We start from the raw sequence: 27953 nt of genomic DNA, 5'->3' as shown, positions 1-27953 counted from the left end.
GTGGCTGTATCACTGTAGTGTGCTGATTTCAAATTTTTAAATTTTGATGAGGTCTAACATCAGTTATTCCCCTTGTAGATTGTGCTATTGATGTCACTGCTTTCAACAATTTTTTGTCTTTCATTTTCGGAAGCTTGACTATGATGTGTTTTGGTGTGAACTATTTTGTTTTATTCTGTTTAAGGTTCATTCTTTTGAATCTATACCTCATGTTCCTTGATAAATTTAGAAAGTTTCCTACATTTCTTGGAACACTTTTATGGCCACACTTTTTGCCTCTTCTCCTGGGAGATGACATGAATATTAGATATTCTGCCATAGTCCCCGAGGTTGATTTTTTTATTTCTCTGTTTTTCAAATTTATTAATTTCTATTGTTAAGTTTTCCAGTTCACTGATTCCTTCCCTTGTCCCTTCTGTTTTACTGTCGAGTACATACTCTGAACTTTTCATTCTGTCTACTGTATTTTTCAGTTCTAAAATTTACATTTTGTTCTTCTTTATATCTTTTTTATCATTGCTGACACTTTCTATTTTCCATGTCTTAAGAGTGTTTATCATGTCTGCTTTAAAAATCCTTGTCAGGTAATTTAAATCTCTCTCATTTTAATGTTGGGATCTATCGTCTTTTTTTTCCTTTCAGTTTGAGATCTTTCTGGCTCTTGATATAATGAGTGATAATCAATCGAAACCTGTACATTTTGGATATTATGAGAATTTGGCTATTATCCACACCTTCTATTTTAGCTGGGTTCCTCCGATACCACTTCAGTAGGAAAAAGGAGATGGCAAACCTTGTTACTTGCAGGTGTGAGAAGTCCAGGCTCCCCACTTGGACTCTATTGACACCTGAGGGGAGGGAGTGGGAGTTATATCCCTTCGCCTTGCCTCCTCTGAAATCTTGTAGGCAGGAGGGTTACTTGTGCCTTGTTATTGCTTCCAATCATGGCATCTAATAACACTGGGGGTGGCTCCTTATCACTGGGCTATAACGAAAGTTCTTAACCTCCAGTAATCCTCTAACATCACTCTAGAGGAGAGAAGTAAGGATAGAGGAGCCTCATTCTCCCTTCTAGTTCAGAGTATAAGTTCAGGCTTCCTACATGGTCTACATTGACATTGTAGAGGGGAAACTTTGTTACCACCCAGGAGAGACAACAGTTCTAGGTCCCTGCTTAGTATTTTCCAACACTATCTTGGTAGGGAGAAAGAGGGATGGCTCATCATGTCAGTGTATAGGTGTAAGTCCAGGATCTTGGTCTCCAGTGACAACAAAGTGGTGGGGAAGCAGGTATTGCTCAATACCACCTGGTCAGAATGAAAGTTCAGGCTCCCTACAGACATGCCCTAGCAGAGAAATTGGGATGCTTTTTTACAGCCCAGTGAAAGAAGAATTCTAGGCTCCCTACTTGGCCTTTTCTGGCATTGACTGGGGTGTGGTCACAGTATTTTCTGTGGAGTTTCACTGACATAGAGTAGTTATTGTCTAAATGGTCTGTCTTGCTAGCCTGACGCTTCTTTTGGCTAAAGAGAACGGAATTTTGCAGGGGATTTTTTGTTTAGTTTTGTTTCTTGTCTGCATTCATCAGCAGATGTCTTCTTCATCTCCAAGTCTGGACTATATGGAGCAAAAAGAAAAACAGGAAATAACCATCATTTTTCTTTAGGCCCCAAAGTCCCTAGCTGTCAGCCTTCTTCTATCTTAGCTTATTTTCTACATTATGTCTAGGATAGTAGCTTTTTTTGTACTCCGCAGAAGGAATAGGGAAAAGTATGTCTACTTCATCTTCCCAGCAGCATAAGTCTTTTATATATACTTTTCCCTATGAACACTCATCACATGTGTGACTATCTGCATTTTCCCAAATAGTGTCCTACAAATCTCAGGTTATCATCTCCAACTTGAAATTACATTCACCTACATTTTTGTTATTCTAACTTGTGCTGAAATTTGAGCATACCTCCCAGGTTGCAAATCAGGTTACTAACTCCTATGTTCTCACTGAAAACTCCATTTTGATGATTAAAACTGTCACTCTCTTCCTTTAGTTATGGCCACCTAGACCTATCTGCCTGAACTTTATAGCCCTGGAAGTTGGGTATTTTCCCTCATTCTTCCACACCTCTTTCTCTTCCTGTAAGCCTCCCCTGGTTAATGTTCCAGGTCATAATCAAAATCTGTTTCACCTCTTCCTGAAGTACTTTACAAGCAATGAGCAGACAGATCCCAGAGATACCACCTTAGTTAACACCATCCAACAAAACCAGTATTATCTCACCTAGGCTTTTGCCTTGTTCAAGTCCATTCTCTAATCTATCTAGGTATAACCTTTAGCCAATGAATTTGTCACCCTTCTGCTGTTATACCTAAGGTATGAGGATGTCATGCATAAGTTAGAGGTAATAAATGGAGGGAGATTTGCCTAAATGAACATTCTCTATATCCTCAAGTGAACTATAGAGCACGTCTCCTAGCATATTCTGTGCTCATCTCTGTGCTCAGCATATGCATGGCTACCTATGGATATAGACCCTGTACCTGTAAGGACCACAATTTTCTGCATGCTTCCACTTCCATCTGTAAAGAGGTTCTTCAACAGGTCCACAGAGCTCAGCAAAGACATGACACACTCCCTACAACATTCACTTCATGGTAATTTGTGTTAAGTGGCATTATACCCTCTAGTGGAATAACTGAGTATAAAATAATATTTATTTCAAACATTGCTAAAATCATGAGAAAAAATAACAGGGAATGGTGATATGGAGTTATACAGGGTGTGGGAAGGACAGGTTAGGGTAACTGACTTTAATAAGAAGGGTCAGACTGGGCCTCTGAATGGGTATCAATCAGGATGTGGAAGCACAAGCTAAGAGATCTTTGGAAAAACCTTTAAGGGAAGGGTGAAGAGCAAATGAAAGACCTGGGGACAGAGACTTTTCTGGGATTAGGCAGTGATGGCTCATAGGAGATAGCACCCTATAGCAAGAGGTCCTTAGCACTGTAAGCTGAAGCATTGTGGTAGAGACTGCCTATTCATATAAATATCAGCATATGCAGCAAAGCTACCACTTTCCTTTCCCTAACCCATGAAAATGGACAAACTCTATGTTAACCTTATCTCAAAAATCAGAGTCCTAATCCCAGGCATCCTCTCACTGACTTTCTGGTTTATTAGCATCTCCTGATGATTGATCCCAGCCTTCATTCAACATTTCACACTGCTACCCACTGATACTTACAGAAACAAATCCTTATCATTCAGGACTCAGAAGCTTTTAGTCGATTTCTATTGACTATAAAATACACTCGATTCTCTGATGAACATTTGACTTTTTTCCATGAGACAGAACAGCATTATTGTACTTGTTAGCTCCCTACAGATTCCTCACTCATTCTAGCATTTGGCTTATGGTTCTTTTCAGAAAGGCCTGTTCCTGGAAAAACTTCTTCCCATGAGTTCTTCAGTTCATGCTGAAATTCTTTTCCCTGGATGAGGTGTTTCACATACACCATAAAGTGGAATTTACATTTATATTATTTCAAGGCTCAGTTTTTATTTTTCTTTGTAAACAGGGAAAAATTCTAGTCTTTAGAAGAAATATTTAAATGAGTAACATTACCTGGGGAGAGGAGTTAAAAAAACACAAGCTCTTGCTATTTAAATTTAGAACATATCTTGTAAAGACTTGAAGCCCTGGAAAAGCTGATAAAATCAATATTTTTTATGAGGAATATTTTTTACACTGTAATAACAACCATTCATTAAGTGAGTACTTATTTTTTTATTTTTAATTTTTTTATTGTAAACAAATGGGATACATGTTGTTTCTCTGTTTGTACATGAAGTAAAGGCATACCATTTTTCACCTTGTATACTTATTTGTTCCTCTAGTTGCAGTCTAACTGCAACTTTGTACTCTTTGACAAACATCTTCCCATCCCCATCCCCTTTCATTCTACTTTCTGCTTCTATGAGTTTGATTACTTTAGATTTCACACATAAATGGGAACATGTGGTATTTGTCTTTCTGTGTCTGGCTTATTTAATTTAGCATAATGTCCTCCAGGTTCATTCACATTGTCCCAAATGGCAATATGTCCTTCTACCTTTAAGGCTAAATATCATTTTTCCAAAGCATGGATCTGACTCATCTTTCATTCCCAGGACAAACATATTTGCTTACTCTGAATTATCTACAAATTAAGCCTGGAATCCCCTGGGTTGATCATATTAGGATCATTGAGTTCTAGCTTCCTTCTACTTTTCAAAAGCAGAATCTTAATTTACCACATATAGAATGGTGATTACTAAAGGTTGGGAAGGTGGCGAGAGAAAGTGGATTAAGAGAAGCTGGATTTGATCAGTGTGTGCTGTAAACAGGTGTTGAAATATCACACAGAACCCCATTGATATGTATAATTAATGCATTCAATCAAAAACTTACAAAGAAGAACATTTCCTATCCATTGTGTACTACTGTGTCCCTAAAATTAGACTTGCATTTTCTCAGATTGGCCCTGTTAATCTGGTCTATTTGTCCCCCATAATTATGTCATCCAAGTCATGATTACGTAGCCTCACTAACTTGCGTAAAACTTTTTATTACTCCTCTTTGTCATTGAAAGCTATACTCTCACAGGGTTCTTGTCATTAGTATTATTATGTGACAGTTGGCTATATGCAGATGGATTTTGAGACAACAAAGGGCAGGGTTGTGTCATTTTTCTAACTTGGCACCCTATAGACACAGTCAAATATTGCAATGTACAAACTGGGGACTCAAGGCATGTCTATATTATTTTGGAGAGAGAAAACTGGATTCAGAGATGTTAAGGAATTTTCCATGAACACACAATTGCTTAATGGTAGCAAGAGGACCAGGATCCAGGACACTAGACTTTCAGTGTAGCAGTGTTTATAGTCTGTGCATGGATTCTTCATTATACCAGAAATTGGGGATTTGAAGGAGAAGACAACCTTCCTATTAAACTGTTCCCCTGGAACCTTGGTCTCAAATATAAATATGGGGACACTGAGAGAATACACACTCTTCCCACTGCCTCTGACAGCTGATTCAGGATCTTTTCTGACATCCATTAGCATATAGTCATTGTGAATGGGCTTCCAGGCCACCTATTTCTCCCCTACCCATCTGATCTTTCCCTTGTTTTTCAATGATTTTTTTCCATACAGGAAGTTAAAACTCAGCACTGTTCCACAAACATGATTTTTTTTTTAATTAAGAAACTTTCTATGTACTAAAGAACATATTAAACTTCTCTTGGATTAATGTTCAAAATGTCTTCAGAAAACAACATTACTACTAGTGCCTACACATATATCAGACATTCTAACATTTCTGACATCTAGCTATTGGCTCTTATTTAACCAGGTTCTGAACAAGTTCACATCCAAGTTCAAATCTTACACATGTTGCACTATTAATAACACCTATATCAATTAAATTCCCTAAATTGTTTCCCCACTTTTCTGCTTCAAACCTTTAGAAAATAAGTCCTAGGTTTATATACCATTTTCCTCACTCTTGACAAGTGTTAGAAACTCTATATATTTTCTTTAACTTTGAATAATTTCCATGTTTCTCTGACCTTTGCATATGTCAAGTCACACTGCCAAGAAAATTGCCTCTTGCCTCTCTTTGCCTGTGCAATGATTTTTCATGCTTTAGGTTTCAGATTAGAAGTCACCTCCTTCCAGAAGCCTATGTAGAAACACAAGTCCTGGTCAGGTGCCCTCTTATGAGTTTCCAGTAAGCTCAGTAAAAACATTTTACTTTTTTGATACCCAGTACTATACTGTGTTGTATTTTCCAATTTCCTATAGTTTTCACTGGAGTATAAGTTCCCTGAAGGCAAGAACTCTAGCCAGCATTTTGAATGTCTAACCTAGTACCTAGATGGAATTGGTAGGCTCTTACCAAATAAATGAATGAATAAAACAGACTAACAAATATGTGAGTTATAGATCATAATATATCTCCACATACTCTTTACTCCAATTTCTTCCAATCATTGGCAAATTTATGCAGAGCAGACCCTTCCCATACCTGTGACCTCAGTTTTTGTCTGCATACTGTCCACAGTACAAGACTATCTTCCCCAACTTTTCTCAAAAGCACATGGCCTAGGATTTCTCTGCCAGTGGACATGGCATCTCTTTATTATTCATATTCCACATAACCTTAGAACACATAAAACTCAAGGGCTTGAGAGCATGATGTAAGGGTAAGTGCATAAGAGGATAGGTGGTGATCCAGGAAATAATTATGGGTCATTGAGACTTGAACAGTAATAAAGAGCAAGCCTCAGCAGAACTTCTAGATATATATTATTGAGATCTTATTAATTCGAGCCCAATCCAATAGTGTTGTGGTTTCAGGCTGGAAGTAGATGATTCAGAAGTTTGAAAACAATTCTTTGAGGAATGGATAAGACAACTCATCAGAAAAATGCAAAAGAATGGGCAGGTGAGGTTGAAGGACTACCTTTTCATCATGGGGCAGATGAGAAAAGCTAAAAAAAGATGTCTAGGGAGTTTCTTCAGGACATGCACAACTTAGTGGTCTGATCAGGAATAGAATCAGAATACCATGATGCTGATGTCAGAAGCCTTGGTTCATTTCATGTTACCTTTACATAGAAAAATATACCTAGCTGACTATAGGTCAGTGTGGGTTATGTAAGTAAAGAAATTATAATTAAAAATTTATTGAAGAATATGGACAACTTCCTGATAAGAGGTTAGTCAGGCAGGAATATTTTGAGCTTAAAAGCTCCTCATCTTGTCTTTACATATTTTCTTATGGTCATTTGGAGAATCAAAAGCTACAAACCTTAGACTAATGTGTATAGGCCAAAACCAGAAAAGGTAATCATGACACATCTTGACTATTCCCATCACACTCCGCTAACTAGAACTTAATGTACACACTAATCAGACTAGTGGTACAAACAAGGGGAATAAAGAATCTTCATAGGATCATGAATTGTGTTACAACAAATTCCCAAGTCTCTGTATGTTTGCAATTAAGGAAAAAATGCATATTGGCCTCTTTTGTAGAATACTTTTGTTGATTATCATAAACAGGGATCAGTGGAAGGATCAGGAAAGCATTAACTTTTGGATCCATTACTGAGTCCTCATGCTCATAGTACCTGGATTCTTATTCTTGGATCCTAATTAAAGGTGGTATGAAGAAACCAAATTTGGACAAGATATCAGTGAATAGTAACAGGAATGCTGGCCTAAGTATCATGTTGGGAAAATGCACAGGGAAAAGCAGTTACATGCCTTGGAAGAACATCCATCCCAGGCTGAGGAACCAAATAGCCACTCATGAATGACTAAAGTAAACAATAATTGGGAAGAAACCCAGCCTGACTCTTGTTCATTTGAAATATTTGCATATAAAGTCACCTGACTTTGCAAAGTAAGGAAATTTGAGAAACATCCAGTTCCAGAGTGAAATATTTTTTCTTAAAATATTCACTGGTGCCTTAATGCCAAAAAACTCCTTTACGGAATCTCAAGTCCACTTCTGATTATGTGCAGTAGATACCTTCTTTTTCACACGAGTCTTTGGCTTTCTTAGCTTGGAGACTTTCTCTCCCCATTGTGAAGAGCAAAGGCAGTATGACTTAACAATATGGAAACCCTGGAGAAGTCCTGGGGATTTCTGGAATAGTCCTCAAGGACAGTGGAGAGATTGGTCCTTGGAAATAAATCTTAGAGCAAAAACAGAATTCTTTTGACTATACTTATTCCTTTCTACTTATGTTCATCCTCTTTCTTCTTTTCCCTCATACCAGTTTCTATTACCCTAAGGTGCATATCCTCCTTCCTATGAATCACTGAGGCTGGATGCCAGCCATCACACCCATTCCACCCCTATCCAATTCTACACTTTTGATCTCTTGAAGGCAATTCCACTGTGTTCACTCTTTATTCATATGGTCCCCATTGCTGGTGTAAGCCCTGATCATGTCTCATCTAGATTCTTGGGACATGGTAAAAGGACATGGTAGAGGAAAACTGCTGAGCTCATGGCATCCAGGAAGCAGAGGGAAAACAAGAGTGCAAGGAGCCATGAAGAAGACATAGTCCCCAAAAGGACACTCCCAGTGACCTAATTCCTCAAGCTATGCCCGCCAACCCACAATTGCCACCTAGTAGTCCATTCAAACTATTAATTCATCATGGATTAATCCATTGATGAAGTTACAGCTCTCTTAATATGATATTTTCACTTCTGAACATTATCACATTGTTTAACACATGAGATTTTCAGGAGACATTAAAGGTACGAAGCATAACACTGACATATCAGTGGTCTCTCTCTTTCCCTAATTCATCAGCAAGATTTTATAATTACCAGAGTCATCTGTCTAGTAAACAAATATGAGCATTATTTCAGTCCACTGTCTCAAATATTCATGCAAGAAATATATATTTAGCAAAAATATATTTATTGCCTACTGTAATTCGGGTACTCTTATGGGTTTTGGAAAAAACCATTACTTGTTCAACTTCTCCAATATAAACCTGAAAACCCCTTGATTAAATATCCAAAGATCACCAAAGTCTGACTCTTGATTGCTTTCTACCCATATGACATATCCACAGCATGTGCTCCAGCTATGACTGACTCTTGGAAGCTCCAGCTTCCATCTTCAATAATACCTACAGAAACTGACTGTAGGAAAGTTTACCTAGTCTCCTAGCATTTTTCTATACAGATACATGACTAGCCACCACACACTGTTCTATGACTTTTATATATGTTAAATTATTTAATTGAAACAAATTACTATTTTATATCCATTTTACATATGATGAAACCAAGGCTCAGAGAAGTTAAGTAGCATTCTGAAGATATCATAGTGTGTAAATGGTGGAGCTTGTAATTAAACCCAAGAAGTCTATCTCTAAAGCTTGTTTCCTGAAGAATTCAAGATTCAAGGTCAAGCCTCTACCCTGAAATCATCATTCCCTACATTCGAACCATGCCGTTTTCACCTCCTCCTAAATGTCTCTACAGATGTCATATCATGGATAAGAATTAATTCCTCTCTTTCCTGCTCTCTCACTGAATGATCTCTCCTTATCAGATCTCTCTCCCTCCCTCTCTCTTCTCTTCTATTGTGAACTCTGTATTCTTCCATAGAAACATTTGGAACTGTAAGAGATGTGTTCATGAATTTGAAGGTACTCAAATGGACCATCTGGTTCTATCCCCTTAAAAAAGATGAAAAAAACTGAAGATCAGACATATTAAGCAATGTTCTACAGGTCATTCAGATATATAATCATAAGATCATAACTTCTGGTCTAGAAGGAGTCTTTTATACCTACAGTTTCAGAATTTTTTTTCTTCTACATGGTGGTTCTTGATTGTAACAATGAATATAACATTGTACCTACAGTCAATAATACTGTATTTTACACTTAAAATTTTGCTAAAAGGATATATCCCATGTTGTGTTCTCATCACTATAAAATAAAATTAACAAAGTAAAAAGAAATTGTACCACCAGTGATGCCATTAATAGATTGAGAGAACTCAGATTCAGGAAAGATGGGAAAAAGGGAAGGAAATAGCAAAAACAGAAAAAGGAAGTGGGGAAGACAATCCAATTTGCTGTTCACCTATGTCCTAGAATTATGATCTCTTTAGGAAATTTCCAGACAGGGAGCAATGTCAGTAGTCTTTTGGGGAACAAGGCTATCAAATTTTTACATGAACATGTTTAATGTACAAGAAACATAATGATACTTTTATAACTAGTCATTATTTACTCTAATTGTTCCAAGTCATAATAACTGGAGAGTAAGAGTAAAATAAAGGTCACAGTAGATCTGCCCCATTACACTTTAACCACTTACACTTTCAATTTGGTCACCATGATGTGTATCCCATGGCTCTGTGCTACTCCTGACTCCTTGAAGTCAGTGGCAAAAGATAGTCTAGCCTCCCCTAAAAGGAGGTAATGAAGTACTATGTCCTGAGTTAAAACACTCAGCCTATATTCACAATTCGGAGCAAAAGCCTATAATTCAGAATCATGGCCATTCCCTGGAGGTGAAAAGACAGTTCTGGGAACTAAGACATTCAGCCTTTTATGTGATAGAGGTGGTGCTTTGCATCTTCTTTCTGATTTAACATCCTCACGGGGCTTTGATAGGAAAGCAGCAATTCTGGTCTGGGAAATGGCAAAGAGGAGTAATTTGTGAATTCAGTAGTTTCTGCCCAAGACCATCTATGACAAGTAAATCTCAAAACTCATTAAAGTGTTATTCTTAGTCCATGGTCTTACAGATTTGACAGAGCTCGAAGAAGTTTCTTAAGAGAGAATAAAATTATTTTTACACTTCAGATTTACATGGATTTTTTTTTTAACAAGGAAAAGGAAAAGGCACCAGATCCATCCTTACTAGCCTCTCTCAATAAGCAGACTTTACCAGTGTATTTCTGATGAGAGCATATCTGGTCATCTATGTCAATTTTGACAAAGAAGGGAAAACAGCAATGTGATCTTCGCAATTGGCCTATACCTTTGCTGCCCTGGTCAAGTGATGTTCTTCAGTCTGCCTGTCAGAGTGTAATACTGACATGTAGACGCTAGGGGCAATGTTGTCTAACAAATACACGTCTTGGAAGACAAGCTTTAGAGAAAATTTCTGGAATTCTGCAATAAGCAATGTAGTGGTCATTTTTTAAAAAGTCAAGAAACAAGAAGGATATTTCCCCCTACATTTGTTTTGTATTATGCTACTCTCTCTGTCTTCACATTTGCTTAGAAAGGAGACCCCCTTACATGTATGTATACGCACACTCACACCAGCCAAATCTTGGAGAACTTATCTCAACCAGCATCTTCAAAAGCCAATCCCTTTTATCTACTTACACTAAGTACTCTTTTCTACCCTATTTTGATAATGTCCTTTCTGGTCCTCATATTTAGATTCTTTCTCTCAGTGCTTTTAACTATTTCCATCTAAAACACAAATTTAATCTGTTGGCATTTCCCTGTGCAGAATCCTCTGATCATGAAGAATGTTTCATCTCATATATCAAAGATTAGCAAAAAATTTTATGTAAAGGGCCAAATAGCAGATATCTTAGACTTTGTGGGTTCCATGATCTCTATTGCAACTACTCAGTTCTGTTGTAGTAGCCAAAAAGCAGCCATGGACAATACGTAAAGGAATAGACATGACTAAATAAAATTTTATTTAGAAAAACTGATAATGGTTTAGGTTTGCCTTGCTCGCTGTAGTCAGCTGTGCAAGTCAGAAAATCTTGCTCCTTCCTCCTGGATTCCTGAGATCTGCCTAGGGTTAAGATAAGACTGCCTCATTCCACATACCTGTGAAGTAACTCAGAAGGAAGGCCTACTTTGTTTATCACAGAAATCCATCATCCCCATTCAGTTTCTGACTCTAAAATAAACAACCATAGAGTTTTTTATTATGATAACCCAGGAGGAAGATTCACCAAAAAAGAGTCACCCAAGATACTCACAATGAGATATGAGGACTACTATGAAGAGATTTCCTACAAAGTGACTGAGGTTACTGATATTGGGACAGGAATACTTAATATTAGGCAAAGGGAATAAAAGTAAAAATAACAATAGGTAACACAAAAAGTAGAAATGATTGAAGGGAAATGGTCAAGGCAGAGAAAGCTGCTAGGAATTGTCTCTTCCTACTTACATGCTTTGGAGGTTCTTTGTCCTCTTATGAGGCAGCACAGCATGACATTCAAGAGCCTGGGCCATGGAGTCAGGCTGCTTAAGTTTTGAATATCAGCTCAGTCACTTAACTTCCTGTGTGAATTGTAGGCCAGTCTATGTCTTAGTTTCTGCATCTCAAAGTGGAATGATAGTAGTATAACCTCTTGGACTTCTTGGTGTGATTAAATAAACAGTACACACAAAGCACCTAAAACAGGGCCTAACATATGGTAAGCAGTAAGTGTCAACTATTATGACTATAGAAATCTGGGGACAGAGCCAGCATTCACAGAACTATCAGGTGGTTATGAGTTTGAGACTTCGACATGGCTAGTTCTTCCTGAGGGCCTGCATTTCAGAACTTGCATTCTGACACAAGATAGAGTGTTGCTTATCAAATATACTCAAAGGCCTGCTGTTGTGGAGTTTTATGCAAAATGGTTTTTTAGCCAGAACACAAGAAGAAAGTGTCCTTTCAAGTAAAAAACTTTGTAGCAAAACACTTTCTTTTGACAATCAAATCAGTGGCTGATTTCTGCAAAGTTGGTCATAATGTCTAACAAATCTAGGTTCTACCCAACCTTTTTCGTTCTTACTCTCCTTGACCCACTTTTAGTTGTTCATTGTCTCTCATTTAGAATATCTCCTGTTTTCAGTTTTAGTCCATTATCTATTCCACTCTTTTCAGGGTGGTTTTTGTACAAATCAGATCCAAATACACTTTTTCCCACCCAATTTATAAGCTTTTGTTTCTTTCCTACTAATTGATACATAAATCCCCAATTGCTCCTCTGGTTATTCAAGGTTCACCCTGATATGTCTCCATTGCTCTATTTTAAAAATGAATTTGGTTCATACTTTATTAACTGCATGGTTAGTATTTTCCTATTGACTTTATTCTGTTTGTTTTAAAAATTAAAATAAAACAAGAATGATGTTTTTGCCATATAGTTCTAAGAATTTTTACACAGGCATAGATTCATATAACTACTACCATAATCATGATAAAGGATAGTTATATCACTCCCCCAAAAGAAACCTCCTTCATGATATTACATTTTAGTCACACCCTATCACTACCCTTAGTCTCTGGGAACCAATGATCTGTTCTTTGACACTTCAATTTTGTCTTGTCTAGAGTGACATATAAATGGAATGTACTCTACCCAACATTTTGAGACTGACATTTTTCACTTAGCATAATGCTTTTGAGAATTATCCAATTTGTTGTATCCATAGATCATTCCTATGTGTTGATAAATAGTATTCTGTGGTATGAATGTATCACAGTTTGTTTAGCCATTCACCTATTAAAGGGCATCTGGGTTCTCACCACTTTTTAGCTGCTATGAATAAATTGATGTGAGCATTCATGTGCATTTTTCATCTTGGATAAATGCCCAAGAATTCAATTGCTGTGTCATAGAGGCTCAGTGCATTTTCTACTGCTATAACAATACCACAGATAGGATGATTTATAATGAACAGAAATTTACTTGGCTCATGGTTCTGTATTCTGGGAAGTCCAGCTTGGCACCAGCAGCTGGTGAGGGCTTTCATGTTGTGTCATAACATGGTGGAAGGGTAAGTAAGCACACTCAAGACAGAAAGAAATATCAAGCTGAATTCATTCCTTTTATCAGGAACTGCAATAACTAACCCATTCCTATGAAAATGGCATTAGCACATTCATGAGGACAGAGCCTCATGGCCTAATCACTTCTTAAAGGTCTCACCTCTCAACACTTAGAATAGCAATTAAATTTCAACATGATTTTTGGAGGGATGGTCAAACCATGGCATATGGTAATTGCATGTTTCGTTTTTAAAGAAACTTTCAAGCTGTCAAGAGAAAGGCAGCTGAAGATGGTCAAAGGGCAGCCAAAAATAGTAATGATAAGGTAGGCTCTCTCCAAAAGGGAGAATAATTAGGATGCTAGACAAGGTCCTGACAGTGGCACAGATGAGAATGTATCAAAACAAAAAAAAAAACTTTGACTTTTTTTCTTAAGCTGATCTATAGTCCAGGAAACAGAATGGTGGAACTCCTTTACTGCCCTTCCTAAAAAGTGACTATCAAAGCAAGAAGTCTTGATGTCCCCAAAGATAGGATTCCACCTTGACTTATTAGCACTGGGGAGAGCTAGAAAGACTACAAAAGAAAGCAGGTTTCTCATCTGGGGCTGAAGAAAAATAAATAAATAAATCAGTTTCAAAAAGGAAGATTTCCTAAACATTCTCTGAATAGGTTATCAAGTTGCTTTACCTACCTGCATTCTCCCCAAACTGGCAGAACTCCAGGGGAACATTGCTGTGAAATGTGGTCCTGGTCTACCCTACATTTAAATCATTGTATGACCAAAATTTGAGCCATGATTTTGCAATGATAAAGGTTGGGAAAATGGTGTTTTAGTGGATAAAGTGTCATAGCAGATAGGCAGTAGAGTGTAATAGTTAAGCGTGTGGGTGCTGACAAACAAGGGCTGATATAACTTATATTCAAAGAACTCTTAAGAATTGAGTGAATAAAATAAAAAACCCAAAGGAAAAAAAATGAGGAAAGAGATGAACAGATAACTCGCACAAGATAAAAAAAAATTATCCTCAAACATGAAAACATGTTCAAACTCAGAATTTGGGAAATGCAAAGTAAAACTGCACTGAGACACCATTTCTCACCTATCAGACTGGCAAAAAGATATGACAACACATTCTGTTGGTGAGGCTGTGAGGAATTAAGCACTCATGCACTGATAGTGGGAAGGCAAACTGCTATGACTCTTTTGGCAGTAAATCTACAATACCTAATAAAACTACACTTGTCCTTACTTTTTAAATGTAACAGATTTCTTGAAATATCATCCACATACCATACAATTAACCCGTAATTAAAGCGTACAGTTCAATGATTAAAAAAATCAGTTGTATAACCATCACCACAATAAATTTTAGAGCATTTTATCATCCCCCAAAGAAACTCCATTCACATTAGCAGTCATTCCTCATTTCTCCTCACAATTCTCTCTGCTCCTAGCCTTATGTAATTATTAATACCTACTTTTATCTCTCAATAGCAAAGAGGCACATGTGAAAATAGAGGATTGAACATTCAAAGAAATCATGGAAAAGATGCTGCATTTGTGAAGGCTGTGAGATTGAGGAGTCAAGCTACATTTACCTAAATTCCCAGGGAAAGAGAAGCTCTGGCATCTGAGTTAAAAATGAATGATGCCTTTATTTTAGGATAAGTACAGCACTACCACTTCTAGGTCCACCTTAAGGACTTTGCTTTCAATAGCCTGAAAGAACACTTCTTAGACCGTGTTCACTGAACCAAGGAATCCATATGATTCCAGAGAAAATCTCAAAAGTTCTATACTGAGAAACCCTCCAGATAATCAAAGAAGTCTGGCAGTTCTAGAATTGTTGAACGTTATTGACAGCATCTTTATCATTCTTTCCTAACTAAATTTCTTGTGTAGAAATGGGAAGATAAGAACAGTTACATATTCCAGGAGCTGAAAACTATTTCTCCCATTATGTTGGCCTACCCAGATCTAACTATTTACCTTCACAAACTCCTCCTTTGTCTGTAATTCTCAAAAGAGGTCTGGTCATAGCTAAATGTGACTATTCAATGTGAGAAAAGGAAATTGATAATTGAGGCTACCATCAAGATGTGGATATGCTGAAGAAACCCAAAATTTCAAGGAGGTCTAATAAAATCATGACAATCTCGAGCATCAGAGGTTAGAAAAATTCAGTGTAGGCCCAGTGGGGTAGACTTCCTTTTAAAAAAGTTTCCTTTTTCTTTGATCTTAGATTTAAAACAGGCCCCAAATATCAGGAGGTAGCAGAAGACTCCTATCCTGAGAAATTATCTGGCCTGGGAACATTATGCTCATTGATTTCAGTTAAAGAGCAGCAGACAGATGGTTAATGTAGCAGACCTGAGATAGCTATCCTTAGAAGGGACTGCTTATAAGGTTGGCCCTTTGTTTGCCAACTTGGGAACTTGGTTCTTGGAGTATTCCCAATCAACAGTTAACTGATTAGAATAGCACACTGTGCCTAGACTATTTGTAGAAGTGATACTGTTTATACTGAACACCTGCCTTCCTTCTGGGAGTCTGGCATTTCAGTATGTGCTAGGCAGAGAGTGCTTTTGTAATTAGTCACCAATAAAACTCTTGGGCACTAAGTCTCTAATGGGCTGCCATGGTAGAAAACATTTCATACGTGTTGCTGCATTTTCCTTGTTGGGGGAGAGTGCACTCTATGTAACTCTTCATAAGGAAAAGAGAGCACACAAAGCCTGCACAAGGAGTTCTGCAGACTCCATTTGTGTCTTTTTCCATAATGATCTAGCTATGTATCCTTCTGCTTCATTACAATAACTCTTAACCATAAACAACATCATATGCATGGTTCTGGAAGTCTCGCAAATCACCAAATCTGGGAGTAATTGGGGATCTCTGACATAAGATGCTTATTCATCTAGCCCCTCATAGCTAAACCCAATGTTCAATGAGTATTCAATGTTCTGGAAGGAGTAACCTGAATGCCTTCTGCCACAGAACCTTAAATAGCTACTACAGTCTATTTGAAACTCTGAGCATGGCTAGTAAGTGAAAAATTCATCATGCATAAATATTTATTGAACATGTACCATATGTCAGGTACTTGGTTTCAGTCTGAGGACAGGTGTGAATGGCCAAAAGTATTATTCTATCCTATCCTAACCACCAAATTCTCCATGAAATTCCATTTCAGTGGATTTCACAAAAAAGCATTTCACTGGATCTTTATCCTTCCTAAGGACATGACACCCTATTACAAGTGGTGGAACCCTCATTAACCTTTTTTCTGAACTCCCATTCACAACTATTACTGACACTTAATGTTTGCTGAAAGAAGTATCCATTTCCTCCAACTTCATTACTTGAAATTGACCAATACTCTCATTTAAAATCCTCACTCTGAAAAACAATATTCACAGTCCTCTATATTCTGCCTATATGCTGATCCACTTCTATATGATCCTGTATATGTGGACCAACAGGTAAAACAACAGGTATGATTTATCAAAGTTCTGGAAGTATATCTGCACTGTTATACTTCTTCAAACAATATGAGTCAGTTCTAATTTACCAATCTAGTTTAACTTTGTTTATAATAACTCACTATAATATTTACCCAAATGCTCATTCACAATAATGGCTTTCACATTTGTAATTCCCCCATACTATTGACAATATTGCAATCCTGACAGGTTACATAGTACCCAGGAAGCATACTGGCCAGTTAAGAAGATCTACAAGACAGAATGCTGAATGGTCTCAGAGGAAATATAAAAGTGTGACATGCTGTCTTCTCTCTTTCAGACACATCACCATTATCTAACCCTGCCAATATATTCTGTGGCCATTGAAGACCTTGACAGTCTTTCAAGTTTCAATTGCTTTCCAAACAGTTTTAATATGTCTTCTATCACTCCTTGCTAGATTGTACCAAAGTCATCCCATGCCTCCCACCTGCACAGGAAACTTCATAATGGCAACCAGAATACATGATGAAACAAGTATCTGATTCCCACTGATACTAATCGATTGTAATACTTTGTATAATTGAATGGACGTTAGCTAGAAGAGCAGTTATGGGAGCTCTCCTGCCACTACGAAACACTTAGAATATATCAGAATTTTCTTTCCAAACTAAGAACAGTTTGCCCCAACCCAGAAAATAGTAATGTCTCTTCTGCCATTGTTCCTTGAATGTAACTGACCCACCTAAGTATTTAACATGGGTTGACTCATAAAACCAAGCTACAAAAATTCACAAGCATTCTCATAATCAACTCAGACCTTCCTCACCATCTCTCTAAACACACTCTCATTCTCACATTCTATCCCTCTATTGCAACCACCTACTCTAATTGCTGCAGCCATTGATTCCAACTCATTTACATTTATTCTTTCTCTCATCTTTTAATCTCCCTGAGTGTCTGTCTCTGAGTCTCAAGTTCAAATCCAGCCTCTAAGCCTTCTTTGATTTGGAATAACCTTTATTAGATTCCCCCTCCTTTCCTCTATTGTTTTCAGTTTAGCTTGTTTTCTGATTTAGGTATCCCAAGGTGTCTTAAATGAAAACTTTGCTCCCACTTTGAATCTAACATAATTAAGTGGTATTTATCCCTGGATGCAAGAGTGGTTCCACATATACAAATCATTAAATGTGTCACATCACATTAACAGAATAAAGGATAAAAAATTAAGCACCAACTCATGATAAAAGCACTCAAAAATTAGGTATAGAGGAAATGTGCCTCAACATAATAAAGGCCATGCACGACAAGCCCACAGCTAACATACTCAACAGCTAAAGGCTTTTCCTCTAAGACAAGAAATAAGACAAGGATGCCCAGTCTCAACACTTATGTTCAACATAGTACTGTTAAGTCTCAGCCAAATTATTCAGGCAAGAAAAAGATATAAAAGATATCCAAATTGGAAAGAAAGAAGTAAAATTCTCCGTTTGCAGATTGCATTTTACATGTAAAATCCCTAAAGAATGCACCCCCAAAAAATGTTGAAATAACACACAAATCTAGTAAAGTTCCAGAATACAAATTCAAGACAAAAAGGTTGCATGTTTGCATACTAACAATGAACTATCTGAAAAAGAAATTAAGAAAGTAATCTGATTTGCAATAGCATCAAAAAGAATAAAATACTTGAAAAAACTAACCAAGGAAGTGAAAGACATGGAATCTATGAAACAATGAAGAAAGAAATTAAAGAACCCACAAAAGATAAGCTATCCTAGGTCCATGAGTTGAAAGAATTAGTATTGTCAAAATGTCCATACTACCCTAAAAGATCTACAATCCCTATCAAAATTTCAATGACAAACCTGACATTAATATGAAAACACAAGACTCAAAGAGCCAAGGCAGTTTCGAAGAAACAACAAATCTTGAGGCCTCATACTTCCTGATTTCTAATTATATTACAACAACATAGTGATCAAAGCAGTAGTATACTGGTATAAAATCAGATACATAGACCAATGGGACAAAACAGAGCCCAGAAATAAATGCATGCATACAGAGTGAACTGATCTTCCACAAGGGTAAAGACTACAAAATGTGGAAAGGATAATCTATTCAATACAGTATGTTGGGAAAACTGGATGTCTACATGCAAAAGGATAAAATAGAACTCTTGAACTATTCACAAAAATCAATTCAAATGTATTGAAGACAGACATAAGATATGAAACCATTGAATTTCTGAAAAAGGTTGTTTGGTGTTGGTCTTTGCAATCATTTTTTGGATAGGACACTAAAAACATAGGGAGTAAAAAGGAAAACAAGTGGGACTACATAAAACTGAAAACCTTCTGTGTAGCAAAGGAAACAATCAACACAATGGAAAGGCAACCTACAGAATGGAAGAAAATATTTGGAAACCATACATCTAATAAGGAAATAACATTCAGAATATAAAAGTAACTGCCATAACTCAATTATCTAAAAAATGAATAGCTGAATATAAAAGCAAAGAATCTGAATAGACATTTTTCCAAAGAAGATATACAAATGGCCAATGAGCTTCTATTCTTCCCCTCACCCCCTTTATTATGGGTTAGCTTCCACATATCAGAGAAAAATTTCAACCTTTGGCTTTTTGGGACTGGCTAATTTCACTTAGCATGATAGTCTCCAGATCTATCCATTTACCTATAAATATCATAAAGTCATTCTTCTTTATGGCTGAGTTATACTCTATTGTGTATATACACCACATTTTCTTTATCCATTCATCTGTTAAAGGGCACCTAGGTTGGTTTCATAGCTTAGCTATTGTACCAACATAATATTAAAATTATTTTTCCATTCATTGACCCTTAACCTGTTCCTTGGTTGTAAATCCCAGCTTGCCCATTTTATATTCAGAATCAAACCTAATTCCATATGGAGGTCTCTTTTCCCTATTGCACTATTGTGGATAAAATCTGCATTTACCTGAATGGAACTGGAGAATATCATGCTAAGTGAAATAAGCCAGTCCCAAAAAACCCAAAGGCAGAATGTTCTTTCTGATATGTGGATGCTAACCCACAACAAGGGAGGGGAAGATTTATTGTACTAGACAAAGGGGAATGAAGGGAAGAGTGGGGATATGGGAATAGGAAAGACAGTAGAATGAATAGGACATTTCTTTCCTATCCTCATACGTAGATACACAACCAATGTAATTCCACATCATGTATGACCACAATAATGGGATCCTAATTGGAACAAGTTATACTAATTCTACGTCTGTATCATATTTCAAAATATACTCTATTGTCATGTAAAAAATAATTTAAAAATCTGCATTTACTACTTTAAAAGTCAAATGAACAAAAAGAAAAACAAATGGCCAATGAGTATATGAAAAATTGCTCAACACCGCTAGTTATGAGGGAGATGCAAATCAAAATCACAATGAGATATAACCTCATACCCTTTAGGAGAGCTATCAACAAAAAGTCAGAAGAAAACAAGTGTTGGCAAGGATGTGAAGAAAAGGGGAACTTTATATATTATTGATTGGAATGTAAATAGGTAGGGACAACATGAAAAACAGCATGAAGTTCCCTCAAAACATTAAAACTAGAACTACCATATGATCCATGAATCCCTGTTCTGGATATACACCCAATACACTGGAATATGTTTAGTCTTAAAGAAGCAAATCCACCCAATTGCAATAACATGATGAATCTGGAAGACATTATACTAAGTGAATTAAGCCAGACACAAAAGGACATATGCTGCATGATTACTTATATGTTGAATTTAAAATAGTCAAATTCATGGAGACAGAGTAGAATTGTGGTTCTCAAGGGTTAGGAAGAAGGGGAAATGTTGGTTAAAGGGTACAAAATTTCATTTATTCGTGATGAATAAGTTCAAGAGATCTGATGTACTGTTAACAATACTATATTGTATACATGAAATTTGCTAAGAAGGTAAATATAAATGCTCTCACCAAAAAGAAAGTGGAAGAGAGAAAGAAAAGGAGGAGGAGGATTTGGAGGAGAGGAAGGGGGATAGGGAGGGAGGGAGGGATGGTGGGAGGAAAGGAGGAAGGGAGGGAGGGAGGAAGGAAGGAAGGAATGAAGGGAGGAAGGAAGATGTGAGGTAATGAGTATGTTAATTAGCTTAATTGTGGTGATCATTCCAGATGTCATATACAGGTTAAGCATCTGAAATCCAAAAATCCAAAAGCTGAAATGATCCAAAATATGAAACCTTTCAAGCATCATGTCAGTGTTGAAAAAGTTTCAGATTCTGTAACATTTCAAAATTTGGATTTTTGGCTTAGGCATGCTCAACCTGTAAGGTTCTACAAATATTCCAAAATCAGAAAAATTTCAAAATCCGAAACATTTATGTTCTCAAGCGTTTCTAATTAGGGATACTCAATCTGACTGAAGACATTAAGTTGTACAACTTAAGTATACACTAATTTTATTTGTTTACTATACCTCAATAAAGCTGAAAAATTTTAAATGAAAAATTTTAAATAAAAATCTGTGTAGGTTCAATGTTATAACCCTTTCTTCTTTTCAACTATTATCCAGTAAGAATCTGAACAAATTGAAGGGCAGACTTTTTTTCTATGAAATACCTGGTAATTATAGTTTTTTCATGAATAAACAAAACACACTGAAAGATTATAAAAAGGATTTGAAAAGGAATATTCAAACCATGCATGTTCCTACCAGCTAGAGAAAACATGATTAACCTTTGAATGAACTTCTGACATGAACAGTAGTTGAGCATGGACTTGAGTCTTAACATTAATTCAAAATTTTCTCAGAGAAATTTCCAATGTTTGAGAAAAGTACTTTAGGTTTAAATGCCTAGAAAACCACTTACTACATGAAAATTCTATTTCTTGGATAAAAAAAGACAAAAGGACAGATCCGACATGGAGAAAATCAGCAAGGACATAGTTGAACTGAACATTATCAATCAACTGGATATAATGAACATCTACATTCAATTTCATTCAACAACAATAGAATACACATTCACCTGAAGTTCACATGGGATATTCATCAAGATAGAAGATCTTCTTGGCCATAAAACATACCTCAGGAAATTTAAAAGTACATAAATGCAATAACCACTCTTAGATAAAGTGGAATTAAATTAAAAATCAGTAACAGAAGGTTCAGTGGCACATGCCTGTAGTCCCAACTATTCAGGAGACTGAAATAAGAGATTTACTTGATTGAGCCCAAGGTTCCCAGTCCAGTGTGGGCAACATAGTGAGGCCCTCTGTCTTAAAAGAAAGAAAGTGAAACAAAGACAGAAATTGATTAAATGTAGAGATTAAATACATCAAATAAGAAATTGTATAGATCTCATCAAAATTTGTGAGATTCAGTAAAAACAGTGCTGAAGTGGAAATTTATAGCATTGAATGCATAAATTAAAAAAGAAAAAAGATATAAAATCAATTACCTAAGCTTCAACATTTGGAAATTAGGAAAAGTAGAGCAAATTAAATACAAAGTAAGAAGAAGAAAAGACATAGAAAATTAGAGCAGAAATCAATGAAGTAAAAAATAGGAAGTAAATAGAAAATGTCAACAAAACAAAAGCCAGTCTAAGAAAATAAGAACACAAATTACTAATATCAGAAATGCAAGAGGGGACATAAATATAGATACCATGAAAATTAAAGGGACAACAAAGATATTATGAACAACTCTATGCTCACAAATTTGATAACCTAGATGACACAGGCCAATTTCTTGAAAGATACAATATGCCAAAACTCTCACAAGAAACAGACAATCTGAAAAGGCCTTTGTCTATTAAAAAAGTCGAATCAACAACTCAGAAGGATAGCAAGTTTGAGACCAGCTTCAGCAATTTAATGAGACCTTGTTTCAGATATAAAATAAAAAGGGCTAGAGATATAGCTCAAAGGTAGAGCACCCCTGGGTTCAATACTGTTTCCCAGGGGGAAAAAAAAAGAGAGAGAAAGAAAAAGAAATTGAAAAATTTGAAAACAAACTGAATCAATAACCTTCCAAATCAATATTTTACAAAACATTTAAGGAATAAATTATGTCGATTCTCTCCAATTTCTTTCAGAATATAGAATCGGAGAAAATTACTTCCTAACTCATTTCATGAGGCCACCATCACCCCAATACTAAAATCAGGCTAAGAACTAAAAGCAGGAAAAGATATTATGAGAAAAGAAAACTATAGGTCAATATCTCTAATAAACATATGAAAATTCTCAATAAAATATTAGCAAACTGAACCCAATAACGTATAAAAACAATTATACACCTCAGTAAGATGGAATTTATCCCAGGTATTCAATTGTGGTACAACATTCGAATGTCAATTGAAGTAATTCAACAAATCAACAGGCTAAAGAAGAAAAATTACTTGATGAAATCAGTGGATGTAGAAAAAGTATTTGGCACATACCCTATAGAACCAGCTTAGGTGTCTATGAACAGATGAATAGATAAAAAAAAGTGTGGTATATTATATATATATGTATGAGCTTTACTCAGCCATAAAAAAAGAACAAAATTATGGTATTTTCTGGGAAATAGATGAAATAGAAGAATATCATGCTAAGTGAAATAGGCCAGATTAGGAAAGTAAAGGGTTGAATGTTTTCTTTCAGACTTGGAAGCTAGAGAAAAAAGGGGGGTTGTCTCATGAAAATAGAACAGAGTTCACTAGATGAGAGGAAGGAAACCAGGGGGAGGGAGGAGGGGAGGGAGGAGGGGAGGAAAGAGGAGGTACTAGAGAATAAAATATACCAAATTATGTTATGTGCATATGTAAATATGTCAAAATGAATCCCCACTCTTATGTACAACTAGAATGTACCAACAAAAATTAATTAGAAAAACAAAAAGCATTTGACAAAATCCAACATCCATTCAGATTTAATAATGAAAAAAAAAAAAACCCTCGGTAAACTAGGAATAGAAGGGAATCTTCTCAACTTGATAAGAATATCTAAAAGAAAAACAAAACCAAACTCCTACAGCTAACATCATGTAAGGAACTAGAATCTTTCCCACTAAGATCAGGAACAAGGCAAGGATGTTCCTTTCTCACCACTCCTTTTCAACATTTACTGGAGGTCCTAAGTAACTCAATAAGATAAGAAAAGGAAAGAATGTATACTGACTGGGAAGGAGGTAATAAAACAGTCCTTGTTCATAGATGACATGGTTGTGTATGCAGAAATTCTGCAAGAATCAACAAAAAACCCTAGAATTAATAAGCAATTATTACAAGACTGAAGGACACAAGGCTAATAAACAAAAGTCAATTACTTGTCTATAAAACAGCAATGAACAAGTGGAATTTGATATTTAAAACATAATACCATTTAAATTTAGTATGCCCCAAAATGAAGTACTTAAGAAGAATTCTATTGGAATATGTATAAGACACATATGAAGAACACTACAAAGCTCTGACAAAAAAATCAAAGAACTAAATAAATGGAGAGATATTCCCATGTTTATAGATAGACTCAACATTGTCAAGGCTTGCCAACTTGATCTATAGATTCAATGGATCACATCAAAATCCCCAGCAACTTATTTGTTTGATATAACAAATTAGTTCTCAAGTTCATACGGAAAGGCAAAAGACTCAGAATATCCAATAGTATCAAAGGAGAAGAACTACATTAAGAGGACTGATACTACTCAACTTCAAGTTTTACTATAAAGTCTCAGTAATCAAGACAATGTGGTACTGTTGAGAATAGACAAATAGATCAATGAAACATAACAGAGAGCCTAGAAAAAGACTCACATAAATATGGCCAATGAGTCTTTGACAAAGGAATAAACATAACACAATGGAGAAAACATTGTATTTTTTAAAATGGTGCTTGAACAACAGGACAATAACAAGAAGAAAAATTATTCTAGACACAAACCTTACACCCTTCATAAAAATTAACTCAAAATGGATCACAGACCTATATGCAAAACACAAAACTCTAAAATTCCTAAAGGTAACAGAGATAAAAATCCTGACAATATGGGTTTGGTGATGAGCAAATAGCACACCAAAGGTACAATTTATAAAATAAATTTTGTATTTTTTTTAAAATTAAAATTTTCTGCTCTGCAAAAGATACTATCAAGATAATGAAAAGAGAAGCCACAGACTGGAAGAATATATTTTAAGACACACATGATAAAGGCTTGTTATCCAAAATTCACAATTTAAAAACTCAACAGTGAGAAAAATAAACATTCTGATTAAAAAATGGGTCAAAAACCTACAGATGGCATATAAACCAATGAAAAGACATTCGGCACTATATGGCATTATCCATTTGCAAATTAAAACAACAAAGTTATATTACTACAGAATTTATAGAATGGCCAAAATTCAGAACATTGGCCATGCCAAATACTGGCAAGGAAGTGGAGCAACAGGAACTATCATTTATTGTTGATGGGAATACAAAATGGTTCAGCCAGTTTGGCAGACACTTTGGCAGTATCTTACAAAACTAAACATACTCTTACCATATGATCCAATCATCCTACTCTTTGTATTTATCCAAATGAACTGAAAACTTTATGTCCACACAAAAACCTTCACATGAGTATTTATAGCATCTTTATTCATAACTATCAAAACTTGGATGCAACCAAGATATCTCTTAGTAGGTAAGTGGATAAATAAACTGGTACATCCAGGCAATGTATTATTCAGCACTGAAAAGAAGAGAGCTATCAAGCCATGAGAAAACATAAAGGAATTTTTAAAATAATTTTTTTAGTTGTAGATGGACACAATATCTTTATCTATTTTTATGTGGTGCTGAGAATCAAACCCAGTACTTCACATGTGAGAGGCAAGCACTCTACCACTGAGCCACAACCCCAGCTCATGAAGGAATCTTAGATGCATACTACTAAGTGAAAGAAGCCAATCTGGAAAGGCTACATACTATATGATTGCAACTCCGAGACATTCTGGAAAAGGCAAAAGTATAGAGAAATAAAATAATCAGTAGTTTCTAGGGATTAGAAAAAGGAAGAGATAAATAGGTGGAGCACAGAGGATTTTAAAGGCAGTGAAAATATTCTATATGATAATGTAATGGTGAATATATGTCATTATACATTTGTCGAACACCAAGAGTGAATGTTATTATCAACTCTGGACTTTGTGTGATAATGATGTGTCAATGTAGACTCATCAACTGTAACAAATGTACCACTCTAGTGGAAGGTTTTGGTAGAGGCTATGCATGCCTTTGGATAGGAGTTATATGGGAAATCTCTGACCCTCTCAATTTTACTGTTAATCTAAAACTGCTTTTATAAAAGGGTAAAGTCTTTAATTTTTTTAAATTTAGGCTTTGTATGCCATATAATCTGTGTAACAACTACTCAATTGTTCCACTGCAGTACCAAACAGCCATGGATTATATAGGTAAAAGAGTAAACATGAATGTGTTCCTATACAACTTATTCAGAAAAACAATTACTGGGCCAAATTTGGCCCATAAGCATAGTTTGCCAAACTGTGTTGCATATGGTTTGTCTCTCTAGTTCTTGGCTTTCTGTGCTACTCTGCATATAAGCTATCCCTACCATAAACCCTAATCCCAGATTAATTGTTGCCTAGGCTAATTTATAAGAAGATTCAGGCAAAACTCATCATGTCCAATAATGAAAGTTATCACCTACTCCTACAAAATCTGCTCTTCTCATCACAGCCTCTAGAGTGTTAACTGGCAAACTGATCATCCAGGCATTAAAGTTAGAATTCTGGTAGTTAGCTATAATTTATCTCATACCTCACCACCAACAGGTCAACAAATTCTGTTGATTCTCCACACCCCACAACACTGTTATATCTGTCTCCTTCTTCTCTCTCTCCTCATCTGTCATAGGCCAAGGCCCTTACAGTCTCTTGGTTAGACTACTCTAATATATTCAGGCGAGGCCAGATTATTTTCAATCACCAAATATGCTGTGATGATCTTCATAGCTTTACCAGTACATATTTCCTTTTGCCCAGGGTCTTCTTCCCTTTAACTCCTACTCCCACCTCTTCTCTCCTTGATGAACTCCCAGTCATTATTCGAAACCCAGTTCAGACTGTCCCTTTCACTTAATGCCTTCTCAAGGTTACTTGGCTTAAAGAGAATACCCTTGACAATCCAAAATATATGTCCTAAGAGCCCCCAAATTCATGACTAATTGGAAAATTTAAGTATCCACATTAGAACTTTAAGGGCTGAAATAATTAATTGGGCTATTAAATACTGTAACTAAAATAAACTGCATTCATTACATCATTACTTCAGTTACACCAACCTTTAACTTAATCTGAAAGGAAACAATAAAGATCTTGTCACTTCCGGAAGTTTACTGCATATGTAACCATAAATCAAGAACAGAGAGTGATTTTATAGAAACCTTTGCTCCCACACAGCTGTCATGAAGAATGGGAATCAAACATTGGTCTTAGCAAATTTACAATTTCTTCATGTAACAGACCTTTGGAAATCATTAAAACAGTGAGTGTCAAATCCATAAATGCCAAAAGGCTACCCATACTTCTATTTATTATTGTACTTGCATCAGAAACACCTATCACCCTGATGAGAACATGAGCTTCTTGGCAACAGGCCTCTTTTTATACCAAATCTGGCCTAACAGAAAGGAACCACTCCAAAAACATTTGTTGAATTAAATTACCTCCTAATTGGTCTCTTTGCTTCCAGGACATCTTCCTCTCCCAAACCCTGCCAGTTCTTTTACAAAAACACATCTCTGATGTCATTTCATTGCCCTAAATCCTTTCATGGCTGCTCATAATATGCATTACAGGACTATGTCATCACACACCAGAAGGCATATAAGAACCTTCCCATCCAGGCCTCAGCCTATATTCCCAGTCTCATTCCCCAGCCTCTCCTTTTTACATGCTCGTTCATGCCACACTATATGTTCCTGGAACACGTTTGGACTTTTCTTATTATATGCCTTTGTAAATGCTGTCTCCTCTGTCTGAAAGGTCCTCCTGCTTTAATCTGCCTAGGAAATTCTTATTAATTAAGCTTAGTTCAAGTATCATTTCCTTTGTAGCTTTCCCTGGCCCCTCA

General features: G+C 36.1%; 1 long non-coding RNA gene across 1 annotated transcript in view; it reads right to left on the bottom strand.

The window, feature by feature from the left end:
* Nucleotides 1-27953, bottom strand: part of LOC124971367 (uncharacterized) — a 56655-nt gene that overhangs the window by 28052 nt on the left and 650 nt on the right. The window lies entirely within an intron of this gene.

The sequence above is a fragment of the Sciurus carolinensis genome, chromosome X (genome assembly GCF_902686445.1).
Source record: "Sciurus carolinensis chromosome X, mSciCar1.2, whole genome shotgun sequence".
NCBI lineage: Eukaryota > Metazoa > Chordata > Mammalia > Rodentia > Sciuridae > Sciurus > Sciurus carolinensis.
The sequence above is the reverse complement of the archived record's forward strand: the minus strand, read 5'-3'. Positions and strand labels throughout refer to the sequence as shown.